The following is a 20,637-nucleotide window of genomic DNA, read 5'->3' as shown; positions in this document are numbered from 1 at the left end:
CAATGTACAGATTCAATGCAATCCCTATCAAAATACCAAAAGCATTCTTCAATGAACTAGAGCAAATAGTTCTAAACTTCATATGGAATCACAAAAGATCCTGAATAGCCAAAGCAATCCTGAGAAGGAAGAATAAAGTGGAGCGAATTATGCACCCTGACTTCAAGCTCTACTACAGAGCCACAGTAATCAAGACAATTTGGTATTGGCACAAGAACAGAACCATAGATCAATGTAACAGAGCAGAAAGCCCAGATATAAACCCACACATATATGGTCAATTAATATACGATAAAGAGCCATGGATATACAATAGGGAAATGACAGTCTCTTCAACAGCTGGTGTTTGACAAAACTGGATAGTTACATGTAAGGGAATGAAACTGGATTATTGTCTAACTCCATACACAAAAAGTAAACTTGAAGTGGGCCAAAGACCTGAATGTATGTCATGGAACCATTAAAACCTTAGAAGAAAGCATAGGCAAAATCTCTTGAATATAAACATGAGCAACTTTATCCTGAGCACATATCCTCAGGCAAGGGAAACAAAAGCAAAAACGAACATATGGGACTACATCAAATTAAAAAGCTTCTGTACGGGAAAGGAAAACATCAGCAGAACAAAAAGCATCCTACAGTATGGGAGAATATATTCATAAATTACATATCCAACAGGGGGTTAACATCTAAAATATATACAGAACTTACACACCTCAACACCCAAAAAGCAAATATCCCAATTAAAAAATGGGTGGAGTATCTGAACAGACACTTCTCCAAAGAAATTCAGATGGCCAACACGCACATGAAAAGATTCTCACATCATTATCAGGGAAATGCAAATTAAAACCACAATGAGATATCACCTCACACAAGTTAGGATGGCCAACATAGAAAAGACTAGGAACAACAGATGCCGGCGAGGATTTGGAGCAAGGTGAACCCTCCTACCCTGCTGGTGGGAATGTAAATTAGTTCAACCATTGTGGAAAGCAGTATGAAGGTTCCTCAAAAAACTAAAAACAGAAATCCGTGTGACCCAGGAATTCCACTCCTAGGAATTTACCCTAAGAATGCAGGAGCCCGGGTTCAAAAAGACACATGCACCCCTATGTTTATCACAGTATTATTTACAGTAGCTGAGAAATGGAAGCAACCTAAGTGTCCATCAGTAGATGAATGGATAAAGAAGTTGTGGTATATATACACAATGGAATATTATTCAGCCATAAGAAGACAACAATCCTACCATTTGCAACAACATGGATGTAGCTAGAGGGTATTATGCTCCGTGAAATAAGCCAGGTGGAGAAAGACAAGTATCAAATGATTTCACTCATCTGTGGAGCATAAGAACAAAGCAAAACTGAAGGCACAAAACAGCAGCAGACTCACAATATCCAAGAATGGACCAACAGTTGCCAAAGGGAAAGGGACTGGGGAGGGTGGGTGGGAAGGGAGGGAGAAGGGGATTAAGGGGCATTACGATTAGAACGCATAGTGTAGTGGGGGGCACAGGGAAGGCAGTATAGCACAGAGAAGAGAAGCAGTGATTCTATAGCATCTTACTACGCTGATGGACAGTGACTGTAATGGGTTATGTGGTGGGTACTTGATAATGGGGGGAATCTAGTAACTGCAACGTTGGTCATGTAATTGTATATTAATGATACCAAAATAAAGAAAATGTTGGTGGAGTTTGAGCAGAAGTCCATTTGAATTGGGTAGGACCAAAGCAGACTTGGGGTTGCTACACCAACAGGAACTTGGGGAGAAGTTTTTGTGGAAAAAAGGCAGAAGGCAAGTAAAGAAATCACTGATTTGCTTTACCTTGAAACCTAGTTGGCTCTTTGTGATTGGTTGTCCTTAGTATTTTTATTTCCTAACCTTGAGGCATTTATAGGCTTAGATTTTGGTTGCTTACATGGGCCACCATTGACATTAGAGCCACACCAGTCTAACTGCCTCATTTAATTAATTTAACAACATATAAAAATATATTTATAAATGTATCTGCACTAATCCAATTCCTACTCATTACCACAGGGATAATTTTAGCCTCTTCCTTTTGCTTATCTGTACTGTCCCTCGGCAAGAGTGAGAAACCTGGCTCCCATAATCCACCATCTGTTACTTAATTGTTCAATTCCAATATACATGTATAGTGGCTTCAGAATTGCTAGTGTCTATGCCTGTGGGAAATAACTGTATCAACTAGAATAGGGTGTTTATGTACAGTCCCTTTCACCTGTAATCTCCTAGAGAGCACTAATTTTTTTTTAGATAATTATTTTTTTTTATTGAAGGGTAGTTGACACACAGTATTACATTACATTAGTTTCAGGTGTACAACACAGTGATTCAACATTTATATACATGATAATTCTAGGTACCAGCTATCACCATACCAACTTGTAACAATATTTTGACTATATTCCTTATGCTATACATTACATCCAGTTACTTATTTATTTTACAATTGGAAGTGAGTACTTTTTTTTTTGTGAGGGCCTCTCTCATATTTATTGATCAAATGGTTGATAACAACAATAAAATTCTGTATAGGGGAGTCAATGCTCAATGCACAATCATTACTCCACCCCAAGCATAATTTTTGTCAGTCTCCAAACTTCTGAAGCATAACGAACAAGTTCTTACATGGAGAACAAATTCTTACATAGTGAATAAGTTACATGGTGAACAGTACAAGGGCAGTCATCACAGAAACTTTCGGTTTTGCTCATGCATTATGAACTATAAACAGTCAGTTCAAATATGAATACTCATTTGATTTTTATACTTGATTTATATGTGGATACCACATTTCTCTCTTTATTATTATTATTTTTAATAAAATGCTGAAGTGGTAGGTAGATACAAGATAAAGGTAGAAAACATAGTTTAGTGTTGTAAGAGAGCAAATGTAGATGATCAAGTGTGTGCCTGTAGACTATGTGTCAATCCAAGATAGACAAGGGCAATAAAACATCCACGGATGCAGAAGATTTCTCTCAGAACAGGGGGGGTGAGGTTCTAAGCCTCACCTCTGTTGATCCCCAAATTCTCACCTGATGGCCCCCCTGCGACTGTGCCTGTCTTAGGTTGTTCCTCCCTTGAGGAATCTTACCCGTCTCTGGCTAACCAGTCATCTTCTGGGGCCATACAGGGAGATGTAAAGTTGGTAAGTGAGAGAGAAGCCTTATTGTTTGAAAAGGTTAGCTTTTTAGTTCTTTGCAGATTTATGCCCTGTGGCTTCTATGCCAAGCATTTGTCTTGAGGTATCTTTTCCACTTGAAGAATTATGATACTCAGTAAATTTGATATGAGGCACAAATTCTATTTAAGGGTTGTAATTAGGAAGGAAGAAGAAAAGCTATAGAAGTAGCAGGTGGAAGAAAACATGGGAAGATTGATTATTTCTTTGACATATCTTCTTGTAGAGTAACTTCAGCATGTATAGGTTTTAAACTACTAATTAAATTGTGCACACACATTAACATAATAGGAGTATAGTTACATAACCAAAGCATACCTGTAATTACCAATCTCCAGTGAAACCAAGAAAACCAGTTAGGCACCTTAGGCATTTGTGAAAACTTATCTATGATATGGTGGATATTGTCCAACTGAGCTTGAACAGTCTGAGAGAAATCAGACAAATTAAAACAACCCATTCCTGGGGACTGTTCACATCCCATATGTTCTTTTAACAGTAAATAGTCTGTAGTTGTAAGATTTTGGAGTGCTACAATTTGCACTTCTCCTAATTATTGTTTGAGTTCCAACAGTATAGATCCAGTCAAATTTGTTGTTTTACTGTATGCACAGGCCAGTTTAGATATCTCCTTCTTCATTCCCATGTCAAGGCCAGGAACTGGTGGGATGACTGCATCTACAGCTGTAGCAGTGCGTGGATCTTTGTTGGGGTTTTTTGATGATCATCTTCTGGCATGAGTCTTCCAGAGAGTGCTGATGTTGGAAGTTCTTTTTCATATCATATCTTAGTTCATTTTCGGGATAGCCCAATTAGGCTTTGATCCTCTGTATAAACACAAACAGAAGCTTTGCCTACACTTTTATATGCCCTTTATAACCTTGTGTAGGACTCATTGGAGGTCTCCACACAGGAACTGCCTTTTTTTTTTTTTTGGTATCATTAATCTACACTTACATGACGAATATTATGTTTACTAGGCTATCCCCTATACCAGGTCCCCCCTATAAACCCCTTTACAGTCACTGTCCATCAGCATAGCAAATGTTGTAGAATCACTACTTGTCTTCTCTGTGTTGTACAGCCCTCCCCTTTCTCCCACCCCCATGCATCCTAATCTTAATACCCCCCTTCTTCTCCCCCTCCTTTTCCCTCCCTACCCACCCATCCTCCCCAGTCCCTTTCCCTTTGGTACCTGTAAGTCCATTCTTGAGTTCTGTGATTCTGCTGCTGTTTTGTTCCTTCAGTTTTTCCTTTGTTCTTATACTCCACAGATGAGTGAAATCATTTGGTATTTCTCTTTCTCCACTTGGCTTGTTTCACTGAGCATAATACCCTCCAGCTCCATCCATGTTACTGCAAATGGTAGGATTTGCCCTTTTCTTATGGCTGAGTAGTATTCCATTGTGTATATGTACCACCTCTTCTTTACCCATTCATCTATCGATGGACATTTAGGTTGTTTCCAATTCTTGGCTATTGTAAATAGTGCTGCGATAAACATAGGGGTGCATTGGTCTTTCTCATACTTGATTGCTGCATTCTTAGGGTAAATTCCTAGGAGTGCAATTCCTGGGTCAAATGGTAAGTCTGTTTTGAGCATTTTGATGTACCTCCATACTGATTTCCACAGTGGTTGAACTAATTTACATTCCCACCAGCAGTGTAGGAGGGTTCCCCTTTCTCCACAGCCTCACCACCATTTGTTGTTGTTTGTCTTTTGGATGGCAGCCATCCTTACTGGTGTGAGGTGATACCTCATTGTAGTTTTAATTTGCATTTCTCTGATAATTAGCGATGTGGAGCATCTTTTCATGTGTCTGTTGGCCACCTGTATTTTTGTTTTGGAGAACTGTCTGTTCAGTTCCTCTGCCCATTTTTTAATTGGATTATTTGTTTTTTTGTTTGTTGAGGCGTGTGAGCTCTTTATATATTCTGGACTTCAAGCCTTTATCGGATCTGTCATTTTCAAATATATTCTCCCATACTGTAGGGTTCCTTTTTGTTTTTTTGATGGTGTCTTTTGCTGTACAGGAACTTTTCAGCTGAATATAGGCCCACTTTTTCATTTTTGCTGTTGTTTTCCTTGCCCGGGGAGATATGTTCAAGAAGAGGTCACTCACGTTTATGTCTAAGAGGTTTTTGCCTATGTTTTCTTCCACGAGTTTAATGGTTTCATGACTTACATTCAGGTCTTTGATCCATTTTGAGTTTACTTTTGTATATGGGGTTAGACAATGGTCCAGTTTCATTCTCCTACATGTAGCTGTCCAGTTTTGCCAGCACCACCTGTTGAAGAGACTGTCATTTCGCCATTGTATGTCCATGGCTCCTTTTTCAAATATTAATTGACCATATATGTCTGGGTTAATGTCTGGATTCTCTAGTCTGTTCCATTGGTCTGTGGCTCTGTTCTTGTGCCAGTACCAAATTGTCTTGATTACTATGGCTTTATAGTAGAGCTTGAAGTTGGGGAGTGAGATCCCCCCTACTTTATTCTTCTTTCTCAGGATTGCTTTGGCTATTCGTTGTTTTTGGTGTTTCCATATGAATTTTTGAATTATTTGTTCCAGTTCATTGAAGAATGTTGCTGGTAGTTTCATAGGGATTGCATCAAATCTGTATATTGCTTTGGGCAGGATGGCCATTTTGACGATATTGATTCTTCCTAGCCACGAGCATGGGATGAGTTTCCATCTGTTAATGTCCCCTTTAATTTCTCTTAAGAGTTACTTGTAGTTTTCAGAGTATAAGTCTTTCACTTCTTTGGTTAGGTTTATTTCTAGGTATTTTATTTTTTTTGGTGCAGTTGTGAATGGAGTTGTTTTCCTGATTTCTCTTTCTGTTGGTTCATTGCTAGTGTATAGGAAAGCCACAGATTTCTGTGTGTTGATTTTGTATCCTGCAACTTTACTGTATTCCGATATCAGTTCTAGTAGTTTTGGGTTGGAGTCTTTAGGGTTTTTTATGTACAGTATCATGTCATCTGCAAATAGTGACAGTTTAACTTCTTCTTTACCAATCTGGATTCCTTTTATTTCTTTGTTTTGTCTAATTGCCGTGGCTAGAACCTCCAGTACTATGTTAAATAACAGTGGGGAGAGTGGGCATCCCTGTCTAGTTCCCGATCTCAGAGGAAATGCTTTCAGCTTCTCGCTGTTCAGTATAATGTTGGCTGTGGGTTTATCATAGATGGCCTTTATTATGTTGAGGTACTTGCCCTCTATTCCCATTTTGCTGAGAGTTTTTATCATGAATGGATGTTGAACTTTGTCAAATGCTTTCTCAGCATCTATGGAGATGATCATGTGGTTTTTGTCTTTCTTTTTGTTGATGTGGTGGATGATGTTGATGGACTTTCGAATGTTGTACCATCCTTGCATCCCTGGGATGAATCCCACTTGGTCATGGTGTATGATCCTTTTCATGTATTTTTGAATTCGGTTTGCTAATATTTTGTTGAGTATATTTGCATCTACGTTCATCAGGGATATTGGTCTGTAGTTTTCTTTTTTGGTGGGGTCTTTGCCTGGTTTTGGTATTAGGGTGATTTTAGCTTCATAGAATGAGTTTGGGAGTATCCCCTCCTCCTCTATTTTTTGGAAAACTTTAAGGAGAATGGGTATTATGTCTTCCCTGTATGTCTGATAAAACTCCGAGGTAAATCCATCTGGCCCGGGGGTTTTGTTCTTTGGTAGTTTTTTGATTACCACTTCATTTTCGTTGCTGGTAATTGGTCTGTTTAGATTTTCTGTTTCTTTTTGGGTCAGTCTTGGAAGGTTGTATTTTTCTAGGAATTTGTCCATTTCTCCTAGGTTTTCCAGCTTGTTAGCATATAGGTTTTCATAGTATTCTCCAATAATTCTTTGCATTTCCGTGGGGTCCGTCGTGATTTTTCCTTTCTCGTTTCTGATACTATTGATTTGTGTTGACTCTCTTTTCCTCTTAATAAGTCTGGCTAGAGCCTTATCTTTTTTGTTTATTTTCTCGAAGAACCAGCTCTTGGTTTCATTGATTTTTGCTATTGTTTTATTCTTCTCAATTTTATTTATTTCTTCTCTGATCTTTATTATGTCCCTCCTTCTGCTGACCTTAGGCCTCATCTGTTCTTCTTTTTCCAATTTCAATAATTGTGACATTAGACCTTTCATTTGGGATTGTTCTTCCTTTTTTAAAGATGCTTGGATTGCTATATACTTTCCTCTTAAGACTGCTTTTGCTGTGTCCCACAGAAGTTGGGGCTTAGTGTTGTTGTTGTCATTTGTTTCCATATATTGCTGGATCTCCATTTTGATTTGCTCATTGATCCATTGATTAATTAGGAGCGTGTTGTTAAGCCTCCATGTGTTTGTGAGCCTGTTTGCTTTCTTTGTACAGTTTATTTCTAGTTTTATGGCTTTGTGGTCTGAAAAGTTGGTTGGTAGGATTTCAATCTTTTGGAATTTACTGAGGCTCTTTTTGTGGCCTAGTATGAGGTCTATTCTGGAGAATGTACCATGTGCACGTGAGAAGAATGTATATTTTGTTGCTTTTGGATGCAGAGTCCGATAGATGTCTATTAGGTCCATCTGCTCTACTGTGTTGTTCAGTGCTTCCGTGTCCTTACTTATTTTCTGCCCGGTGGTTCTATCCTTTGGGGTGAGTGGTGTGTTGAAGTGTCCTAGAATGAATGCATTGCAGTCTATTTCCCCCTTTAGTTCTGTTTGTATTTGTTTCACATATGCTGGTGCTCCTGTGTTGGGTGCATATATATTTAGAATGGTTATATCCTCTTGTTTGACTGAGCTCTTTATCATTATGTAGTGTCCTTCTTTATCTCTTGTTATTTTCTTTGTTTTGAAGTCTATTTTGTCTGATATTAGTACTGCAACCCCTGCTTTCTTCTCGCTGTTGTTTGCCTGAAATATGTTTTTCCATCCCTTGACTTTTAGTCTGTACATGTCTTTGGGTTTGAGGTGAGTTTCTTGTAAGCAGCATATAGATGGGTCTTGCTTTTTTATCCATTCTATTACTCTGTGTCTTTTGATTGGTGCATTCAGTCCATTAACATTTAGGGTGACTATTGAAAGATATGTACTTATTGCCATTGCAGGCTTTAAATTCGTGGTTACCAAAGGTTCAAGGTTAGCCTCTTTAGTATCTTTCTGCCTAACTTAGCTCGCTTATTGAGCTGTTATATACACTGTCTGGAGATTCTTTTCTTCTCTCCCTTGTTATTCCTCCTCCTCGATTCTTCATATGTTGGGTGTTTTGTTCTGTGCTCTTTCTAGGAGTGCTCCCATCTAGAGCAGTCCCTGTAAGATGTCCTGTAGAGGTGGTTTGTGGGAAGCAAATTCCCTCAGCTTTTGTTTGTCTGGGAATTGTTTAATCCCACCATCATATTTGAATGATAGTCGTGCTGGATACAGTATCCTTGGTTCAAGGCCCTTCTGTTTCATTGCATTTAATATATCATGCCATTCTCTTCTGGCCTGTAAGGTTTCTGTCGAGAAGCCTGATGTTAGCCTGATGGGTTTCCCTTTATAGGTGACGTTTTTCTCTCTAGTTTCCTTTAAAACTCTTTTCTTCTCCTTGATCTTTGCCATTTTAATTATTATGTGTCTTGGTGTTGTCCTCCTTGGATCCTTTCTGTTGGGGGTTCTGTGTATTTCCTCCCCCAGTTTGGGGAAGTTTTCATCAATTATTTCTTCCAAGATACTTTCCATCCCTTTTCCTCTCTCTTCTTCTTCTGGTACCCCTATAATACGGATATTGTTCCTTTTGGATTGGTCACACAGTTCTCTTAACATTGTTTCATTCCTGTAGATCCTTTTATCTCTCTCTATGTCAGCTTCTATGAGTTCCTCTTCTCTGGTTTCAATTCCATCAATGGCCTCTTGCATCCTATCCATTCTGCTTATAAAGCCTTCCAGAGTTTGTTTCATTTCTGTAATCTCCTTTCTGGCATCTGTGATCTCCCTCCGGACTTCATTCCATATCTCTTGCGTATTTCTCTGCATCTCTGTCAGCATGTTTATGATTCTTATTTTGAATTCTTTGTCAGGAAGACTGGTTAGGTCTGTCTCCTTCTCTGGTGTTGTCTCTGTGATCTTTGTCTGCCTGTAGTTTTGCCTTTTCATGGTGATAAGAATAGTTTGCAGAGCTGGGACGAGTGACGGCTGGAAGAACTTCCCTTCTTGTTGGTTTGTGGCCCTCCTCTCCTGGGAGAACAGCGACCTCTAGTGGCTTGTGCTGGGTAGCTTCGCGCAGACAGAGCTGCTTCCTGCCCAGCTGCTATGGAGTTTATCTCCGCTGTTGCTGTGGGTGTGGCCTGGCTCGGGCAGCTGCTCCAAAATGGTGGATTCCCATTGGAGGGGGAGCGGCCTGGAGCCGTAAGGGGCCTCCCTGCTCCCTGCAGCCCAGGGGATTAGGGTGCCCAGAGATCCCTGGATTCTCTACCTCTGGATTAAGTGTCCCACCCTGCCCCTTTAAGACTTCCAAAAAGCACCCACCAAATCAAAACAATGACCACAAAAAAAAAATTTTGTAAAAATAAAAAAATAAAAAATGGCTGCTCGTTTTTCTTTATTCTCCGGCGCCAGCCTCAGGCATCTGCTCACCGGTCTTGCTGCCCTGTTTTCCTAGTATTGGGGTCCCTATCCCTTTAAGACTTCCAAAAAGCACTTGCCAAACTAAACAGCAAAAAAAAAAATGGCCGCTCGCTTTTCTTACGTCCTCCGGTGCCAGGCCTCCAGTACCCACTCACTGTTATTGCTGCCCTGTTTCCCTAGTATCCAGGTCCCCCCGCGCATGCACTGTGTCTGCGCTCTGGCCCAGATGGCTGAGGCTGGGTGTTCAGCAGTTCTGGGCTCTCTCTCCCTCCCCCTCTACCTACTCTTCTCCCGCCAGGAACTGGGGGGAGGGGCGCTCTGGTGCCGCGGGGCCGGGGATTGTATCTTACCCCTTTTACGAGGCACTGGGTTCTCGCAGGTGTGGATGTGGTCTGGATGGTGTCCTGTGTCTTCTGGTCTTTATTTTATATTGTCTTCCCTAAGCTCTTGCTATAATTCATGCACATTCCGCAATGAAAACGGCAGGGAGAGATTCTGCAGGGATTGGTAATTTTTCACCAAATGTGGCACTGAGGCTTCCCTGTTTCCTCATTTCCAGACAGCTCTTCTGTCTCAACCGGGCATGCTGACTGTCAGGAAAGGCTTCACTGAGCAAGCTGTGCCCCCCTGCCTTGGCCTCAGTTTCCTGACTTTCGCTTAATAATCAAAGGCAGTAGCAGGCAGGGAACTGGCATCCAGGCCCACCTGGGTGACCTTCCTCCGGGTCTTAGGTTGGTAGTGAACAGGGATAAGTCCCGACTTCCTCAGAGGTGAAATGATAGCAAACGTACCGACCTCCCCTTAGCTTAGCTCCAGGTCATACTTTTACCAGCAGTCTATGAGAGCACCTGTTTTCCCTAATATTTACCAGCACTGGATGTTACCATTCTTATTAATTTCTGCCACTCTTTGTGATAAATATTGCATTTATTGCTTTAATTTGCATTTTCTTGATTGCTAGGTAAGGTTTGGCCTCTTTTCATATTTTTGTCAACTTAAATTTCTTCTGTGAATTGCCTTGTTTAGACTGAATTCTGAATGTGTTGAGTTTGAGACATCTAGGGCACCTGTCTAGTAGGCAACTCAAAACATGAGCCTGTAGTTCCAAAGAGAATTAGAGTAAGAAGATAGCAAATTGGGAATTGACAGTTTATAGATGATAGCCAAAATCCTCTAAATGGAATCTAAAAGATAGGATTATTCTTGAAAACAATGTAAAGTGAGAAAAGAGCTGAAGAGAACCCCTGCAAATCCAACATTTAAGTAGCAGAGGAAGAGTCAGGAAGAATGTGAGAAGGAAAAGTCACAGAGGAGGAAGAGCAGCAGGAGAGAGTGCTATCAAGGAAGCCAGGGAGGAGAGGTTTTCAGAGGAGGATGTGATTAGACTTGTCACAGGCTACAGAGAGGTCCAGTAATGAAAGGGAAGTATCCATTAGATTTGGCAAGTAGGGCATTATTTGTCACCTTAGTGAGTATTGTTCCAATGAAGTGGTGAGGGCAGAAATCAGATTGCAGGGGTCAAGAAGAGACTTGGAAGTGAGGAAGTGGACATTAATGAGAAATAGATAATCCTTTAAAGAAGTTTAGACCTAAGCGGAAGGAGAGAAGGCAACAGAGGGATTATAAATTTCGGGGAGGGCTTCATTTGTTTTAAGAAAGAAGAGATTTGATCATGTGTATGGGGTGAAAGAAGGAGAGGTTAGAGACATGAGGAAGAGAGATTTTTTTAAATGTCCAGAGTGCAACTCTTGATTTTCCTTCCAAACTTGCTTCTCCCCAAGACTTTTGAATCTCAGTAAATGGTGCTATTGTCACTTAGTTGCTCAACCCAAAATCTGTATATGACCCTCGAGTCCTCCCTTTTCTCTCTTCCTCTGATTCCATTTCATGAGCAAATAGGAATGTTGGGAGAACACCTACAATTTCTAATACTCTGATGATCTTACCTTGCATATTGAAGCCCTCCCAGAGCAGAATGTAGGAGTCATTCAGGTCAGGGTCTGAAAGATGGGGAGTTTGCTTTTTATTTCTTGACCATGGTTAAGGGTAATAGTTCTGAGAAGAGCAGACACCAGCCTTAAATAGCTAACTGAACTTTTCATTATTAAGAACTATATATTGGCTTCAATGCTGTATTTAGAATTAATGATGAGAAGCATCAGCAAAATAGCACAAACTGGTGATGTAGCTCCTCTTCATAACAGGAATTAACTCTGCTCTTCCTTCCAGTTCTCTAGTAAGGAAGAGAGAGGATTAAGCCCCTGTCTAATAATTAAAAAGGGAAGTACAGGATGGGGGTGGGGCACTGAGTGTGAAGGAAATTAGCCTTTGTTTGAAAATCTGCTATGTGCCTTAAAACTCACTAGACTTAAATCCTTAAGAGCAAGGACTGTGTCTGTACCCTCAACACGGGTAGGTGCTCTATAAATGTTTGAATTTAAGCTGTTTAATTACCTCATTTAATTTCTGCAATAACCCTATAAAGTAAATAATTTACCCACATTGTGCCGATTAGGATAAAAAAGCTTAGAGAATTCAGTAGCTTGCCCACATTCAGACCTGTGAGAATGCGCATGCGTAAAATCTCTGCAGGACAGGGCAAACACTGCCTGCTAGAGGAGGGTTGGTGGTTTGGGGAAAGGGATGAGCCTCTGACGAAGAGGGTAGCTCCTGCTCTGCGCAGACCTGCTTTAGAGCAGGGTTTCTCAGCCTGGGAACTTGATATTTGCTGCTGAATAATCTCTTGTTGAGGGGGGGCTTTCTGGTGCTTTGTAAATAGTTTACCGGTATCTCTGGCCTTTACCCACTAGATGTCAGTAGCATACCCTCCATGCATCACCACATTGTGACAATCAAAAATGTCTCCACATTGCTGGTGGTTAAAATCACCCCTGGTTGAGAACCGTTGCTTTAGAGGCTCACAGAACAAGAATGGTGCTGCCCAGGAGCCTCTTCATCCTCAAAGAGAGCAACTCTACCCATCTTTTTTTCCCTATAAAGTGAGTAGTAGAGAACCTGATGGGAGCACAAATTGACCTCAGCCAATTCTAAGTCCTAGCACTTTTTCTGCGTCCTTTACACTCTTTCCTCTCTTTTACAGATTTCTGTTTTTCCCTCCTTGCATGCCCTATCCCTACCCCAGTCCTTTCTTCCAAGTAGGCTACAGTTGTGCTTTGTATGAGAATAGCACCCCATGGACACTAGAAGAACTGTCACTCAGAGTGTGTGAGAATTTTCTGGTGAAATCCAGGCCCCTTCTGCTACCAAACTTTACCCTTGGCCCTGAGGCTGGTTGGCCCTCTCCCCCTTGGTCTCCTTTGTTATATGAAGATAACAGTCATATTTGTGAGATTCCTCCCATTGTTAAAAAAGTGATGGAATCAGATCTGTCTGAATCCAAGGCCCATTCTTACCTTTACCTCAGTGGTTTTCAAACTTTAGCCTAGATCAGAATCACTTAGAGGTTGGGTTGCCAGATTTAGAAAGACAATAAACAAGAAACCAAGATGCTCAGTTAAATTTGAATATGAATATAAGAATGTTCCAAATATTGCAAATATATATATATGTACTAAAAAATTATTCATTGTTATCTGAAATTGAAATTTAACTGGACCATCCTGTTTCATCTGTCAACTGTGCCTTGCGGGCTTAGTAGAATGCAGATTGCTGGGCCCCACCCCCAGAGATTCTGATTCAGCAGGTCTGGATGGGGCCTGAGAATTTTCCTATGCTGGTCTAGGGTGAGATCCACAGTATATAGGTTAAACGGTGAAAGGTAAGATTGTAGCCTCTGTGAAGTCTTCCCCTTTGATCCTTTTCACACCCTACCAAAGCAGAAGGGAAGAAAATGGCTAAAACTTAAAGTAGTGTTCCACTTTTTGAAAAAGTACTGAACCACCCGATCAGAAATCCATGTGTGAGGGTATATGAATTTTTCTTGATAACAATAGCCTGCTACTTATTCAAAACTGTGAATTTTGAGCAATAATACACAAAAGTAGTCTAAAAAGTTTAGGGAACTTTATTCCTACCATTTACCAAAGCTTACTGTTAGTCATTGCCCAATTTTGATTAAGTCAATGAGCACACCTCATTTTGTAATCTGATTAAGAACTATGCAATTATCACAATTCTTTCTCTTTAAAACTCTTCTTTAGTCAGTGTTTTTGATAATTATAAAGGTAATATATGGTCATTAAATTTTTAAGAATTTAGAAAGTTGAAATTTTGAAAGAAAAATTCTCTTTAATCCCAGTTCTAAGAGAGAAACTCTTAACTATTTGCTGTACATTTATAGAGACCCTTTGCATAGTGCTGATATGTACAGTTTTATTTATTTTTTTATCAGAAATTGAATCATTATGAACTCACAGATTTGAACATATTTGGTATGTCAAACTCATCTTGTTCATTTCCTGCCCCAGATCTGGAATCAGCCATTTTCCAAAAAGCCCTGGTTTCTTTGCACTGGGAAATGATATTTCAAGGCCACAATCTGGATGCTAGCTATGCTCATAGCTACAGGACTGGTCACTGTTTCTAAGACTTTTTAAGGAAAAATGCCTCATGAGTTCACACTGATACTTTAATTCAAATTCAAGCTTACAGGGTTTTCCTTAACTCCTATCTTATATCTGAATCGTCTTTCATACTTGAAAATCTTAGCTCCAAAATATAGGGGATGCTAGAGTATCACATAATTACTCATTTTCTTTATCCTATTAACATACACAACTCTTTCATAATAGCAATATTAATACTGTCACCACCAATATGATTACAAGGGCAATTTAAAATGTTTTCTGGGTGTCCGTTCTCCATTTTCCCCCTTTTGTAGCTATGATGTACTATAATCTCTTACTTAGAACCTTCACTCAATTTTAGTTCTACAAGTGTTTGTGTGTGATAATTACAAAGGTAATATATGCTCATTAAATTTTAAACAATTTAGAAAGTTGCAACTTTGAAAGAAAAATTCTCTTTAATGTCAATGTCTTTCTAGTTATTTTGTTTTTCTGAAGTTTATTCTCTAGTAGAGTCTTCAGGAAAGGTTCACAAGAGCAATTTTTCCTGAATGCTTACGTGTTGATAATAATTTGTAACCTCCATTCTAGAAAGTCAGTGTATTAGTTTGCGAGTGCTGCCGTAACAAAATATCACAGACTGGGTGAATTAAACAACAGAAATTAATTTTCTTATAGTTCTGGAGGCTGGAAGTCTAAAATCAAGGTGTTAGCAGATTTGATTCCTTCTGAGGCCTTCTTTCCTTGTCTAGTAGATGGCTACCTTCACATTGTCTTTTCTCTGTGTGTGCACATCCCTGGTTTCTCTCTGTGTGTCCAAATTTCTCTAATACCTGTCAGATTCCATAAGGGCCCACACCGTTGACTTCATTTTAACTTCATTACCTTTTAAAGGCCCTATTTCCAAATATGGCCATGTTCTGTGGTACTGCGAGTTAGAACTTCCACATATAAATTCTGGTGCGGGACCCAACTTAGCCCATACCATTCAGCTTGGCTGGATATAAAATATTAGGTTCACATTTCCTTTCCTTGTATATTTTGAATATGTAACTTTATTTTCTTCTGGCATAAACTGTTTGTATCAATACATCTGATGACTGGCTCATTTTTTCCCCTTGTTTTCTTTACCTGAATATGTAAGATTTTCTTCTTTAAATTCCAATAATTTTACATGGATATAGTCATTTTGAATAAATTTTCTGTTACACAAATGGCCTTCTTACATGTTGTTTCAAGTCTTTATTAAAAGTTACTTCAGGAAAACTTTCTTACACTCTTTGTTATTCATTCCATTCCCTTGCTTTGGTTTCTTCTATGTAGGATTTTCTTTATCTTCTAAATTTATCACTTTTTATTAAATCCTTATCTGTATTTTTCTTTTCGGTTTAAAAAAGTTCTTTTTCATTTTCTGTTTCTCATAAGACATTTTGTGTTGAGTTTATTTGCTCTTGTTCTCCTAGTTTAGTATTCATTCCTGGTTTTTTCCTTTACTTCCAAATCCTTTTCTTTGTTCTTTTACCTAACTTTTGAGTTTTTCTAATTCTGATTTATGTTGTTTCTTCATATCTTGTATCTTTTCCTTAGTGTATTTTTACTTGTTTTAAAATAGTAGGTTATAGTTTGAATGTTTTGCATGTTATATTTCTACCATGCTTTCATTATCAAGGGATGTTGTTTTCCTTATTCTTCTTTTATACATTGTAATAAATGTAACCTTGATCTTTCTCTGTTTGCTCATTTTTACATGAAAAAAAGGTTTTTTTTTTATTTTAGGAGGCTGGATTTAGAGCAGATTTTCTAATTTCATGGCTTTTGAGCTCCCTCTTCTGTTGTTTTTGTGTAGTATTTTTAAAAAAGTGATACCTTGGTACTGTTCCCCTTCCCTACTTTCATCTGGACCTTCTCTTGCTACACTGCCTCCTTTGGATTCTATTGCCAGCAGTTTCTCTTCAGTGTGGAGCTTTGTCCTGGGATAGAGCTTTCACTGGCTAGTTTTGACAGTTCCTGGGGCTCACACAGCTCCAGGCCTAGATTCTATTAGTCTCTTTAGGTCTTACCACTGCCCTGCTATTGAAATATGCAGAACTTCTCTCAGTTTCAGCTGTTGTCCTTAAACTGGCTCTTTGTGATTTCCAGTGAATAACTTTGGCTATTTGGGAATTCCCTGGTCTGTCAGATACCCCATTGCTTCCCTCTGCTTCTTTTAGTACAATTGCTGATATTACACATGCCTTGTAGCTATTAGGAATTTGTCCCCCTCCTCATTTTGGGGGGCTCATGAGGATATCTTGTTACATACTTTTGTTGCAGATATTGTCCATGGGTTTTTGGTTTTGCTATCCTATTTTCTGTGTTTTTATAGAAGGACTTAGGGGTGTGTAAAAACTATGCTACTGCACCAACTTCCAAGAATCATTCTACGCATTGTTCTTTTTTCTTTTATTGAAGATTATACTTCAATTATATAATATTATATTGGTTTCATGTATATAACACAGTGATTCAACAGTTATCTACATTATCAAATGCTCACCTCAATAAGTGTTATTACTATCTGTCAACATAGAATGATGTTAAAGAATTATTTACTATATTCCTTATGCTGTACTTTCATCCCCATGTTGAATTTATATTGTAATTGGGATTTTCTGCCTCTTTATCCCCTTCACCTATTTCATCTCCCTGCCCCCTCGGCCCATTATGCTTTAATTGTAATTATTAATTTATATTGTAATTGGGATTTTCTGCCTCTTTATCCCCTTCACCTATTTCATCTCCCTGCCCCCTCAGCCCATTATGCTTTAATTGTAATTATTAATTTATATTGTAATTGGGATTTTCTGCCTCTTTATCCCCTTCACCTATTTCATCTCCCTGCCCCCTTGGCCCATTATGCTTTAATTGTAATTATTATATTTCTCCTTTTTACAAGTTTTTAAAACAGTTTTTAATCAACTTTTGGAGTATTATTTACATATAATAAAATGTACCTATTTTACATGTACAGTTTGATGAGTTTTAACCAATGAATACATCTGTGTAACCACCACCATCATCAAAAGAGGACATTTTCATCATCCCAGAAAATTCCTTTCCCAATCAATCCTCTCCACCCATGGCACCAGGCAACCATTCATCTGCTTCTTGTTACTATAGATTTGCCTGTTCTAGAATGTCATATAAATGGAATCAAACAGTGTGTACTTTGTGTGTCTGGGTTCTTTTGCTCAGTATGATATTTTTGAGATTCGTTCATGTTATTACCTTTAATGATAGTTTATTCCTATGTAATTCCTATGTAATGCTGAGTATATTCCTTTGTATTGATATGCCACAATTTATTCATCTATTCTCCTGTTGATGGACATTTGGGTCATTTTTAATGTTTGACTACCATGACTAAAACTGTTACAAATATTCTCATACATGTCTTTTGATGAATATATATATGCACTAATTTCCATCGAATGTTTACTTAGGAGTGGAATTGCTGAGTCATAGAGTAGATCCATGTTTAGCTTTATTAGATAATGCCAAATAGGAGGCGGAGCCAAGATGGCAGCATGAGTAGGACAGTGGGAATCTCCTCCCAAAAACATATATATTTTTGAAAATACAACAAATACAACTATCCCTAAAAGAGAGACTAGAAGATATAGGACAACAGCCAGACTACATCCACACCTGCAAGAACCCAGCGCCTCACGAAGGGGGTAAGATACAAGCACCAGCCTGGAGGGACCCAAGTGCCCCTCACCCCAGCTCTCGGCAGGAGGAGAGGAGTTGGAGCAGGGAGGGAGAGGGAGCCCAGGACTGTTAAATAGTCAGCCCTAGCCATCTGCACCCGGAGCGCAGACACACAGTGGAAGGAGTGTGGGAAACTAGCGAAATGGGACAGTAAAACCTGCGAGCAGGTCCCTGCAGCCGGCACCCCTGGGACAAAGAAAAGCGAGTGCTTTTTGAAAGTCTTAAAGGGACAGGGACCCCACCGCTGGACGGAAGCATCCCAACACACTTGGCCCAGCAGCTGGGAATCCCTGGGAACTTCGGGTGCCCTAAGCCCCTGGGCGGCAGCGCAGCTCTGAGACCCCTCATGGCGATAAACAGCCCCCTGCCTGTTTCCCCTCTGGTGTGGCCCCACGATAGCAGAGCAGCAGCCTGAGGCTGGCCATGCCCACAGCAAGGGAGCTTCCTCCATAGCAGCCGGGCAAGAAACAGAGACCCAGTCTATGCACAACTGCCCAACACAAGCCACTAGGGGTCACCATTGTCCCAGGAAAGAAAGGCCAGGATCAAGTGGAAAGGGTCTTGGTTCTCCCAGCTGAAAGACAAGTCAAAATCATACCATTGCATCTATCAACATGAAAAGGCAGAAAAATTTGATCCAGACCAGACTAACCCAGACATCCTTCACATCCTCCCCTGAGCAGGAATCTGGGGAGATAGATTTAACCAATCTTCCTATAAAAGAATTCAAAACAAAAGTCATAACCATGCTGATGGACTTGCAGAGAAATATGAAAGAACTAAGGAGGGAGAATACAGAAATAAAACAATCTCTGGAAAGACTTCAAAGCAGAATGGACGAGATGCAAGAGACCATTAATGGACTAGAAATCAGAGAACAGGAATGCAGAGAAGCTGACACACAGAGAGATAAAAGGATCTCCAGGAATGAAAGAATATTAAGAGAACTGTGTGACGAAATTAAATGGAACAATATTCGGATTATAGGCATACCAGAAGAAGAAGAGATAGAAAAATGGATAGAAAATGTCTTTGAAGAAATAATTGCTGAAAACTTCCCCAAACTGGGGGAGGAAATGGCCTCTCAGACCATGGAAGCACACAGAACTCCCATGACAAGGGAGCCAAGGAGGGCAACACCAAGACATATTATAATTAAAATGGCAAAGATCAAAGAGAAGGACAGTGTATTAAAGGCAGCCAGAGAGAAAACAAGGTCACCTACAAAGGAAAACCCATCAGACTATCATCAGACTTCTCAACAGAAACCTTACAGGCCAGAAGAGAATGGCATGATATATTTAATGCAATGAAACAGAAGGGCCTTGAACCAAGGATACTGTACCCAGCACGATTATCATTTAAATATGAAGGAGGGATTAAACAATTCCCAGACAAGCAAAAGCTGAAGGAATTTGCTTCCCACAAACCACCTCTACAGGACATCTTACAGGGACTGCTCTAGATGGGAGCACTCCTAAAAAGAACACAGAACAAAACACCCAACATACAAAGAATGGAGGAGGAGAAATAAGAAGGGAGAGAAATAAAGAATCATCAGACAGTGTTTATAATAGCTCAATAAGATAATGCCAAATAGTTTTCCAAAGTGATTGTACCAATTTACACTGCGATTAGTCATTGTCAGTTCAGATTGCTTCACATTGACAAAAATTGCTATTTTCAATATTTTAAAAAACTTTCTGGTGAGAGAGATGTGTTTTTTACCAATTTTTAACAGTAAGCTGCTTGTTTTCCTTAGAAAATTATTAGTGGGAAATTTTTGAGACCTTGGGTTAAAGGGCATTCTTTCAGAAAGATTTTGTGTTTGCTTCTGCTAGGTACTTACGGGCAATGGCCTGGGACTGTGTAAACTAAATCAAGTTTTTTTGGACCACCAGATAGTATGTATTTGAGCTGTAAACTTGAGCAAGGACTAGCTTATTGTTCAATTACTTAGGGACATGATTCTCCTTTCCCCTTTGTTCAGAACAAAGACAACTTTTCCTTCAGTCCCCTGGGTTTACTGTGGTTACTTTCTAGCTTGCCCTTAGTTGTAGTCTTTTTAGGATTCAACTAAAACCCAGGAACACTGAGGGAGGTCCTTTTTTCAGATTCTCCACCTCTGATGGACTTGAGAGTCCATGAATATTTTATTTTTATTTTTATTTTGGTATCATTAATCTACAATTACAGAAAGAACATTATGTTTACTAGGTTACCCCCTTCACCAAGTCCCCCCCATATACCACTTCACAGTCACTGTCCATCTCCTTAGTAAGATGCTGTAAAATCACTACATGTCTTCTCTGTGTTGTGCAGCCCTCCCCGTGCCCCCCACGCACTATACATGCTAATCGTAATGCCCTCTTTCTTTTTCCCCGCCCTTATCCCTCCCATCCCAACCATCGTCCCCAGTCCCTTTCCCTCTGGTAACTATTAGTGCATTCATAGGTTCTGTGATTCTGCTGCTGTTTTGTTCCTTCAGTTTTCCTTTGTTCTTATACTCCACATATGAGTGAAATCATTTGGTACTTGTCCTTCTCTGCTTGGC

The sequence above is a fragment of the Manis pentadactyla genome, chromosome X (genome assembly GCF_030020395.1).
Source record: "Manis pentadactyla isolate mManPen7 chromosome X, mManPen7.hap1, whole genome shotgun sequence".
NCBI lineage: Eukaryota > Metazoa > Chordata > Mammalia > Pholidota > Manidae > Manis > Manis pentadactyla.
The sequence above is the reverse complement of the archived record's forward strand: the minus strand, read 5'-3'. Positions refer to the sequence as shown.